This window comes from Camelus dromedarius, chromosome 20, assembly GCF_036321535.1.
Source record: "Camelus dromedarius isolate mCamDro1 chromosome 20, mCamDro1.pat, whole genome shotgun sequence".
Classification (NCBI taxonomy): Eukaryota; Metazoa; Chordata; class Mammalia; order Artiodactyla; family Camelidae; genus Camelus; species Camelus dromedarius.
This window is the reverse complement of record NC_087455.1, coordinates 10,679,297-10,689,916: the sequence shown is the minus strand read 5'-3', so window position 1 is coordinate 10,689,916 and position 10,620 is coordinate 10,679,297. Positions and strand designations below refer to the sequence as shown.

The 10,620-nt window shown below is 45.8% G+C and overlaps 1 long non-coding RNA gene across 12 annotated transcripts in view; it reads left to right on the top strand.

Moving 5' to 3' along the window:
* The first annotated feature begins 906 nt into the window (after window positions 1-906).
* The window catches only part of LOC105096446 (uncharacterized), a 232,075-nt gene continuing 222,361 nt past the window's right edge, over window positions 907-10,620 (top strand). For 3 of the 12 annotated variants that reach the window (XR_010377017.1, XR_010377013.1, XR_010377014.1), the window contains exon 1: window positions 935-1,162. This is a non-coding gene — a long non-coding RNA (uncharacterized LOC105096446). Of the gene's footprint in view, window positions 1,163-10,620 lie in introns of all 12 variants that reach the window. The other 9 variants (XR_010377018.1, XR_010377016.1, XR_010377015.1 and 6 more) reach the window with 8 other exon arrangements.

Below are 10,620 nucleotides of genomic sequence, written 5' to 3'. Positions count from 1 at the left end.
GCTTTCGGATTCCTGTGCGTGTTTTAACCGTGCACTTTCCTCATCATTAGACTCAAGACTGGCAGCGAGTTTGGGCGTTTGAGGGAGAGGGGGAGGGGAAGAGGGTGACATCTGACGGCCCCTGCATGGAGATAATTCTCCGTTTGTGCTCTTAGTGAAAGGTATATTGTTATCTAACCTCCACTAATAGACCCCCTCCAATCATGTCTGATTTGGATTCGCAGTAGGGCTTGGGGGCCCCTTTTGCTAACCTAGAATCTGTGAACCATATGATGCTCCCTCCATCCTTTGACCAGCCGCCCCCCCCCCCCCAAGGTGATTTCCAAAAACTCAGCAACTCTGTTTTTTGAAACTTTCTCTGCTTTTGCAGTACATTTACAGATTTTCTGGGTGTCCCTACAGTCTTCTCGTGGTCATTCTTTTCGGATGGATTGTTGATTTAACCAGGTTTACCCTGCCTAAGCTAATGTGCCTCTATTTATGCCAGTGTTTGTGGTCTGGGTGTAGACTTTCAGGAAGGGCAGCCATGAGGCTGCATGTGTCCAGTGCACGGATCCACCGTGAATTTTCCTGAGAGTTGGCAGGCCTGGAATATTCTGTTCACTCGAGCCCCTGACTTCAGGCACTGCTGTAAGATGAGAGAAGAGAGGAAATCACTTGTGAGGGATTTTGGGGAGATGAGGGTGAGGTTTTGATGTCTCCTTTCTGGTCTTCCATTTTCCAAAGAGAGGCTGGCAGCCCCCTCTCACCCCCTCCTCCCGCACCACTCTGAGTCTTGGCGACTGAACTGTTTCGTTGCTGGAGCAAACCATGGAGAAGCGTGTGTTTGTGTGTGGTGGGTGGGCGGGGGCCCTGAGGAGGTAGGGACTGTATCTGCTCTGCTGTTTGTTATAGGGTGTCCCAGGCCTGTTTTGCATACTGGTGGTGACAAGTCGAGGCTTGTTCATTTGACACAGTCCTGTGGTCACAGCCAGTCTTTCTGTAGCTCTAACCAGTGGAGAAGGGGGTTGTCTGGATCCTCTGAACTCTTGAGTGGAACTTCCTGAATGATTTATTGGAGAAAAACCTTCCTGGAAGCAGCAGAAGAACAAACACAGAATCCCTGGCTGGGCAGAGCCTCGTGGGCTGGCCTCCACCATTCGGGAGCAGTTGCATCTTGGAGGTGAGGAGGACCTCGTGGGCCGAGGCCTTGGCACGAGGGCCTGGCTGGAGTTCCAGGTGTGGGTCTGGTGATGGAGGGGCTCGGTGGGTCCTGTGCCGATCGTGATGCTGTACCCGAGGAACTCCCCCGGGGATTCGTTGTGTGGTCACGTTGTTTTGCCTGGTGAAGGGTGACTTTTCATTGTTATTGTTGATCTCCGGACTTTGAGTGCAGAATTTTGCATAAACCAGGCTCCTCTTGAAAAGTAAAAGAAATCGGTTTCTTTTTCTGATTGATTTTCCTCTCTTCCTCCATCTCCTCTCCCTCCCTGCCCCATGCTGTCCAGTGTGCTCTGTCTGTCCAGGACTGGAGCTTTTCTGAGCTAAGAGGGAGTTCTTCTGGGCTCTGAACTATCAGACCCCCACTGATTTGTGTGATTGCTGATCTGAAAGCTGGTGAATTCTCACCATCCACATCCAGTTACTCCCTTGTGCTTTAACACCCCCCCCCCCCCAGTGGCAGGCAGGCAGGCAGGCAGGCTGGCTGTGGGGCTGGGTTTGGGAGCCCGGTTTACCATGCCTGGGGCCTTCTGCCTGCCGGGATGGACATTTTTCTCAGGCAGCTCAACTGAGGCGTCTCGTGGACAGTAAGACAGCCTTCCTTTATTCCTCCTTGTGTGAGTTTCCCTGAATTTGATCACAGCAACAGCAGACTGACCCTTTTCCTGTGGAAGCGAGGACCTTGGAGAGTTGCTGGTCCGTGTTCCTTGGCGAGGTGGCCGCTGGCCTGTTTGTGGCTGTGCTTCACTGTGTGTTTCAGATGTCAGATGGCGCTCTGGGTGCCTGAGCTTGTTATTTTGTGTTTCCTTTCACAGTTGGCTGTAGACATGGCACTTTCCCTGGGTTTTCACTCCGGAGGCTAATTTGTGATCTCTTTAAGAGACTGGGACCTCTCCTTTATACACCCAGAGTCTGCAGGGGGACCCTGACCCCAGATGGGTACAGAGCAACAATCTGGAATAATTTTGACCATCGATGAGCCCCTCTGATGGTCACTTCTGCACGTTCCCTAGAAAACCTCAGAAACTGTAGGTCTTACAGGAGAACGCGACTGAAATGAGTCCTTTCATAGGCTCCTCCTCTGTTTCTTACATTTTTCTGGTCCTAAGTCATCTAAGGACCTAAGAGCAGTAATAGTAATTAAGAATAATAATAGTTTCTGTAATAACATGGAAATCGTATGTCAGACCAAGCGTGGTCTTCCCACTTTCTGCCCCTGTGACCTCACCAAGGCAGCTGCAGTAAAATGTCCAGCAGTGATGGAGTTCTTACCGTGGGCCAGCCTGCGTCGAAGGCTGTAGATGGGTTATCTCATTTAATCCCCAACAACCATATAGGATAGCAGTATTATTATTATCTATATTTGGCAGAGGAGGAACCCACAGCTCAGAGAGATTAAAAATATCCCCCAGGTTACACAGTGAGGGAGTGGTAGAGCCACTGGGATTTGGACCAGGGCCATCTGAGTCCCCCGGCCCCCTCCCAGAAGTTATGGGACAGTGAAATGAAGAACAAGCTAAGAATGCTGCTCCGCCCGGAGCAGGAAGGCCAGGCCTGTTCTCCAGTCTTCCCACCTCACTCAGGCACAGATAGAAACCCCAGACCTTGCGGGAGGACATCAGACATGCCTGCTCTGATGGCCGGCCTATTCTGCTAACAGTGGAGCCAAGAAGCTATGGGCGGGGCTTCAGTGCTGGGCTGGGGGTCTGGGGAACAAAGCCTCTGGGGCCTGGGTTGGGCAGGAGCCCCGTTCTGGTGAGGAATCTATAGGCATTTGCAAAATGCTGCATCCGGGCATCCTGCCTGGCTTTGTGACCAGCACTGAATTACTATCAACATTCACAGCAGATGGGAGATGGAGCTCTTTCTGCCTAGGATCACATCCCCCACCCCCACCCCCAACTGCCTCCTGACTACCTGCCTCTCTCCTGGGTGTGTTTTGGTCCTGGAGCAACCCTGACAATACAGAGATGTTGGTGGCCCCTCTCCCAACTCTGTCATTTGAAACAGAAGTAATGCCAGCTTCTAAATATGAGAGTCACAAACACAGGCCAAAATGACCTCAGTCATTTTTTAATTTCAGAATTCTGAATTGTCTTTCTTTTATTTTCTCTTCCTCTTTTTTTGGAGAGGACAGTGTGGGCAGGGGGTGTGGGGTGTTGTTTTGCTGGTGCCTGGTGGGTAAGCTGAGCCCCAGTGTTACATGTTGGCCCACCTCTTTTCCCTCCTGGACATTGAACTTCTTGGGAGCAGCAGTGGGTGGAGATGGGTTGGGGGGTGGTAATCTTCATCCCTCCGGTGGGGTGGCTGGTGCAACCCTGGTACTTTGTTAAATCAGGATCCTGTCAAGAACTGCTTTATTTTCAAAGAAATGAGCAGCACCCAGTCTCCAGTCATTGTCTTCTTAGATGGGAAACCGCCAGAAGCGGTGGGAAGCTGAGGGTTTGCCCTGAGGGAAGGTACACTGAAGAAAGGAAGGAAATCACAAAGCAGCAGAAGGCATCCTCCAGACTGCTGAGGGGCAGTGCAGGTCTGGGTTGCTTTGGGGCAAGTTGCTTCACCTCTCTAAGCCTGCCTTCTCTATAAAATGGGGATGATAAAGCACCAGCCTCATTGGTGGCTGAGGAGGAAATGGGATGAACAGCAGAGTGCCTGGGCTCCGAGTTACCGCTCAGCAAAATTTAGCTAATATTGCTCTTAAAATTATTGGGTTTTTATTACTTCCTGTTGCTGCTTGGAGTAGCGGTTTCTGAATACATTGTGATGTGTAAAGGTAACATTCTGGTTACATAGATCATAAGGTGGCAAAAAATTTTTTTTTTATTGAGGTATAGTCAGTTTACAATGTTGTGTCAGTTTCTGGTGTACAGCTCACTGCCCCAGCCATACATGAATATACACATATTTGTTTTCATATTCTTTTTCACTGTAAGCTACTACAAGATATTAAACATAGTTCCCTATGCTATACAATATAACCTTGTTTATTTATTTTATATATACCAGTCAGTATTTGCAAATCTCAAACTCCCAATTTATCCCTTCCCACTCACCCCTTTCCCCTCTGGTAACCCCATAAGTTTGTTTTCTATGTCTCTGAGTCTGTTTCTGTTTTATATATAAGTTCATTTGTCTTTTCTTTTCTTTCTTTCTTTTTCTTTTTTTTTTTTTTAAGATTCCACATATGAGTGATATCATGTGATATTTTTCTTTCTCTTTTTGGCTTACTTCACTTAGAATGACATTCTCCAGGGTCATCCATTGTTGCTGCAGATGACATTATTTTGTTAATAATTATGGCTGAGTAGTATTCCATTGTATAAATATACCACATCTTCTTTATCCAGTCATCTGTTGATGGACATTTAGATTGTTTCCATGTCTTGGCTATTGTAAACAGTGCTGCTATGAACATTGGGGTAGGTGTCTTTTTGAATTAAAGATCCCTCTGGATATATGCCCAGGACTGGGATTGCTGGATCATTGGGTAAATCTGTTTTTAGTTTTTTTGATGAATCTCCATACTGTTTTACACAACAGCTGCACCAAACTGCATTCTCACCAACAGTGTAGGATGGTTCCCTTTTCTCCACACCCTCTCCAGCATTTACTGTTTGTGGACTTCTGAGTGATGGCTATTCTGACTGGTGTGAGGTGATACCTCATTGTAGTTTTGATTTGCATTTCTCTGTGATATTGAGCATTTTCTCATGTGCGTATTGGCCATTCTTATGTCTTCATTGGAGAATTGCTTGCTTAGGTCTTCTGCCAATTTTGGATTGGGTTGTTTGTTTTTTTTCTTATTAAGTTGTGTGAGCTGTTTATATATTCTGGAAATCAAGCCCTTGTCAGTCTCATCTTTTGCAAATATTTTCTCCTATTACGTAGGTTGTCGTTTTGTTTTGCTTATGGTTTCCTTTGCTGTGCAAAAGCTTGTAAGTTTAATTAGGTCCCATTTGTTTATTTTTGTTTTTATTTCTATTGTTTGGGTAGACTGCTGTAGGAGAACATTGCTGAGATGTATGTTAGATAATGTTTTGCCTATGTTTTCTTCTAGGAGATTTATTGTGTCTTGTCTTATGTTTAAGTCTTTAAGCCATTTTGAGTTTATTTTTGTGTGTGGTGTAAGGGAGTGTTCTAGCTTCATTGATTTACATGCAGCTGTCCAGTTTTCCCAACATCATTTGCTGAAGAGACTGTCTTTATTCCATTGTATATTCTTGCCTCCTTTGTCAAAGATTAATAGACCAATAATTTGTGGGTTCATTTCTGGGCTCTCTATTCTGTTCCATTGGTCCATATGTCTGTTTTTGTACCAATACCATGCTGTTTTGATGACCGTAGCTCTGTAGTATTGTCTGAAGTCTGGGAAGGTTATCCTCTAGCTTCATTCTTTTTCTTCAGTAATGCTTTGGCAATTCTGGGTCTTCTGAGATTCCATAGAAATTTTAATATGATTTGTTCTAGTTTTGTGAAAAATGTCCTGGGTAATTTGACAGGGATTACATTAAATCTGTAGATTGCCTTGGGCAGTATGGCCATTTGAAACAGTATTGATTCTTCCAGTCCAGGAGCATGGGATATCTTTCCATTATTTTAAGTCTTTAATTTCCTTAATCAGTGTTTTGTAGTTCTCCATGTATAAGTCTTTCATCTCCTTGGTTAGATTTATTCCTGGGTATTTTATTACTTTGTCACTCGATTTTTTTTTTTTTTTTTTTTTTTTGCAAGCGTCTGAATGAAACAGTGGCCGAGAGAGGGAAGAAAGAGGTGAGAAATCAGGAGAGATCTCAGAAAGGACAGGAATCAGAGGGTATCCCTAAGGGATCCGCCTGCTTTTTTTGCAGATTACTTAAGCTGCCTCACAGGGAGGTGAACAGCTCCTTCCTCCCAGGGATGGGGCAGAGCACTTAGCACAGAGGGAGTAAGCTCTAGAGGAAGCCATGAAAACAGTTGTTATTATTTGTCATTCTTCAGGACTCCCTTTTCCTGGTAAGTTGGCCATAACGTTTGCTACTCTGTTGAAGGTTGATTGGTTGAGCCAGTCGTTTACTGAGTGGATGCTGTTAACCAGGCACTGTTCTAGCTCTGGGAGATCCAGCAGGAAAGAAAAGAGGTGAAAATCCCTGCCCTCCTGTAGCTTCCATTCTACCCACACCACCCAGCTGAGGAGCCCCAGAGGCAGAGGGATTGAGGCAGCGCTGGCAAAAACTGCGCCGACTCCAATGCCAAGTGGCCCTGGCAGCACGGAGTTGAGAGATTTAAGGTGCCTAGCACCGGCTGTCGTGTGGGAGTTACTGTGTAAGCGGCAGTTGCTGAATTTGTAATTATTATTATTTTTCTTCGGTGGCTGACTCATAATATAGCAGCCTCCCCTTCTCCCGGTTCCCTTGCTGAGTTTTTACTGTTGTGCACGGCACTTGTCATGGACCGAATGTGTTTCTCCAAAATACATAGGAGAAATAGTAATCCCCGGTGTGGTGGTATGTGTAGATGGAGCCTTTGGGAGGTGACTGGGGACAGCAGGGGTCATGAGGGTGGGGTCCTCGGAAGTGATTAGTGCCCTTATCACAAGAAATACCGGAGAGCTTGTGCCCTCTCTCTGGCCATGTGACCACACAGCAAGAAGGGTACTGTTTATAAGTCAGGAAGAGGGCTCTGAGCAGAAACCAGACTGGCCAGAGCCTTGGTCCTGGTCTTCCTGGCCTCCAGAACTGTGAGAAGGAGATGTCAACCATTTCAGCGACCCAGTCTGTAGAATGTTGTGACGGCAGCCGGAACCTACGGAGACAGGACTTATTCCCTGATCTACCGTGTATCTGTCTTCTTTCACCAACTTGCAGACTCTGTAAGGCTGAGGACTTCATTCATTCATTCATTCATTTTCATTAACTCAACAGATATTTATTTATTTATTTATTTATTTATTTATTTATTTATTTATCTATCTGTTTATTTTCATTAACTCAATAGATATTTATTGCACGCATGCTCTGTGTCAAGCACTGTTTTAGGTGTTGGGGATGCACAGATTTCTGCGAGCTGGCTATATACTGGGATAGACACAGGGAGCAGTAGACGTCCTACACTGAGGATGCTGACAGTGTCTAGAGGAGAACGTGCTCTCTGGGAACAAGGCGAGCAGTGTTAGGTCTGCTGGGCTGGGCTGGATTGTGATGTTCAGGTGGCTTCAGGGCAGGCTCCCTTGAGAAGCTGACATTGGAACCACTCGAAGGAGGTGAAGAAGTTCACCTTAGCGGGTGATGTTCCAGGCCCTGGGAAGAGCCAGGTTAGAGGCTGAGGGCAGGAGTGGGCCTGTGTGACGGAGGAGCAGCAAGGAGAATGGATGGGAGTGGGGTGAGCAAGGCGGGCAGAGGTGGAAGGGGAAACCCGAGCAGTGTGCGACCGTGCTTCCCGTAAAGTTTCCAGACCTTTCTAAAGATGCTGCCCTGGACACAGTGAAATGGGGAGCCATTGAAGGGTTTTAGACAGAAAGCTGATTTGCTCTGATTTAGCTTTTGAAATGATCAATGTGGCTGCTGGGTTGAGAAGAGACTAAATCTGGGCTAGAAGCTAGGTTACTCGGGACAAACATGCGGGGAATGCAGGTGCTTGGTCCAGGCTGGTGGCGGTGGATGTGGCCATAAGTCGTGGGCTTCTGGACTGCCCACCACTGTATTTCCAGGCATCTACAATGGCCTTGTCTGGCGTGGTGGCCACTGGCTTTCTGTGGCTGCTGAGCACTTGAAATGAGGCTAGTCTGAATGAAGATGTTCTGTACTGTAAAATACACACCAGATTATCAAAACTTAGTAGAGAAAAAAGTTGAATATCTAATTAATGAATCTTTTAATGTTGATTATGTATTAAATGATATTTTGGGCATATTGAATAAGATGTATCATTAAAATTAATTTTACCGGTTTCTTTTAACTTTTTTTTTTAATGTGGCTACTAGAAAATCTAGAATTACTCATGGCTCAAATTCTGTTTCCATCGGACAGTGCAGCTCCAGGAGAGCCTGGGACAGGATAGGCATTCAGTGAGTCCAGTGAGTGAGTGAGTGAGCGAGCGACTACCAGGCATAGGGGATTCTGCCACAAATAGGAAACCATCCCTGCCTTCAAGAAGCTCCCAATGTGTGAGAGAGGCAGACTGCTGATGGTAATGGGTAGTTGGGAGGGAAGGCAGGTCAAAATGGAGCTGCAGGCAGCCAGGTCTGGTGTGTCTGGGAAGGCTTCCCCAGGACAGAAGTGGGAGGGAGGTCTCCATTCTCAGCCAGGGCCTTGGGGACAGGGAACAGAGAGGTGAGGGCCCTGGGCCTTGGGACTGACTGGCGGGGTGGGGGGTGGGGCTGCGGGCCAGTGGGTGGGGAGCTTTCAAGAGCCTTAGTTACCAAGCAGAAGTCTTTCAAATGGGTCCTTCCAACCCTGGGATTATAACTTCCCAGATTTGCATTTAGAACAGTAACAGATGGGATTCAGGGTGGATTTTAGGATGGAGGGACCAGAAATGGCCCTTGGTGGACAGAACTGTCAGGGACACATAAATGATCTTTCCTCAGTGAGAAAAATACAAGCTTATCATTGAAGATCTGGGGGAAAAAATTCTATAAAGTGTTATCTTGTGAGTTTAATACAATCACTGTGTGGTCTTCATTGTTACTTTTTAAAAAAATTTGTAATTATGGTATATATGTGTGCATCCTGACTTTTCTTAGTTTGTTGTTAAGTTGTAAGCATTCCTGAGTATTATTACATGTGCTTTCGGGTGTGTCATTTCTGTTGGGTGAATGATGCTTCTGTGATGCTTATCTCATAACAGAACTTTATACAGCTTATATAAACTAAGTTTTCTATTTTGCATTAAGTTTTTATAAGTCCCCAGTCCTAGGATTATTGCATCATAGCATCTCAACATTTTAAAAGTTTTAAGTAAACATTGTAACTCATGAGATTTGCGCCAAAGCCAGATTGGCCATTTTCTGATGAGATGTGTGATGTTTGTTGCCGTCTGTGGTACATTGATATGTCACAGACATTTATTTATAGTGTATATTACACGCTAGGCACGTGTTTATATACGTCATACGCACCTGGATTTGTTTTCTCTTAACTTTTATTTATTCAGCAGATATTTGTGGAATGCTTCTTGTGCATTAAGTACTGTTCCATGCCTTGGATGTTCAGTAAAGCAGACATACACCAAAAAGTAACATTACTGTAAGGAGTATGAAAAAAATCGAATAATGTGGAAGATAGTTTGTACAAGGTGAGGGGATTCACACTGAAACCCTGTACGTGAGTGAGACATGCAGATCTGGGGGAAGTGAACCAGAGAAGGAGCAAAGTGCAAACAAAAAGGAAAAAGAATGGATAAATCTGAGTATAATAGTAAAGAAAAATGTATATCTAAGCAAAAAAAAAAAGCTTTAATAATTAAAGAGTTCCCCACAGTCAATGACAAAAAGCCAAGTGGCCTCATAGCAAAGTGACAGACATGAACAAACAGTTCTCAAAAGAAGACAGCAAAATGGACAGTATGTGTGAAAAGGTTCCGAGTCGCCCTAAGAAAGTCGGCGTCTTGAGGTCTGATGTGTGGCCAGGGGGATTCACCCTTTTTAGTACAAGGCGCTAGGTGTTTCGATAGATGCATACAGCTGTGTAATGCAGTCGGCTAATCATCATCGTCGAGAGAGAGAGAAAACATTTCCATCACCCCCCAGACGTTCCTCCTGCTTCTTTGTCTTCAGTCTCCTTCCCCACCCCCAACTTCCAACAACTACAGATTTGTTTTCTGGCCTCACGGGGTTCTACCTTTTGCATGTAAATGGAATCGCCCTGGGTGTAGCCCTGTGAGTTTCTCAGGCACGCGAGATCACCTGTGTTGTCTGTGTCAGTAGTTCGGTGGTTCAGATTGCCTTGGTGTTCTGTTCTCTGGATGTGCCACTGTTTCTTGACCCGTCTTGCAGTGGGAGGGCACTTGAGTTGTTTCCAAGGGGCACATTTCTCATGTTTTAATGTGTGCCAAGAATAGGAAGTCTGACTCAAGTCTTGGGGAGGCAGTGTGTGGCCGAGGGTCCCCCGACTCAGCTGGTGAGTGTGAGGTCGCTTGAGAGACCAGTTGGCAGCATGTAATGAAATCGAAAACATATGTGCAGCCCCACGCCTCCGTAAATCTGCGAATTCACAGCCCATGTCATGTGTTACTGAAGGATACTTAGAGATGGATGTGAATGTCTGGAAAAAAACAAAAAAGCGGACTGGAAGGATCTAGTCACTCTCACAAACTCACTCTCATCATCCCGGGAGGGAGGAGGGGGTGAGGCTGGGGGTGAGGCTGGGGGTGAGGGTCAAAGGCTACTTTACCTTTAACTTTAATGCTTTGTATAACAGGAATATACACGCGTATCACTTAGGC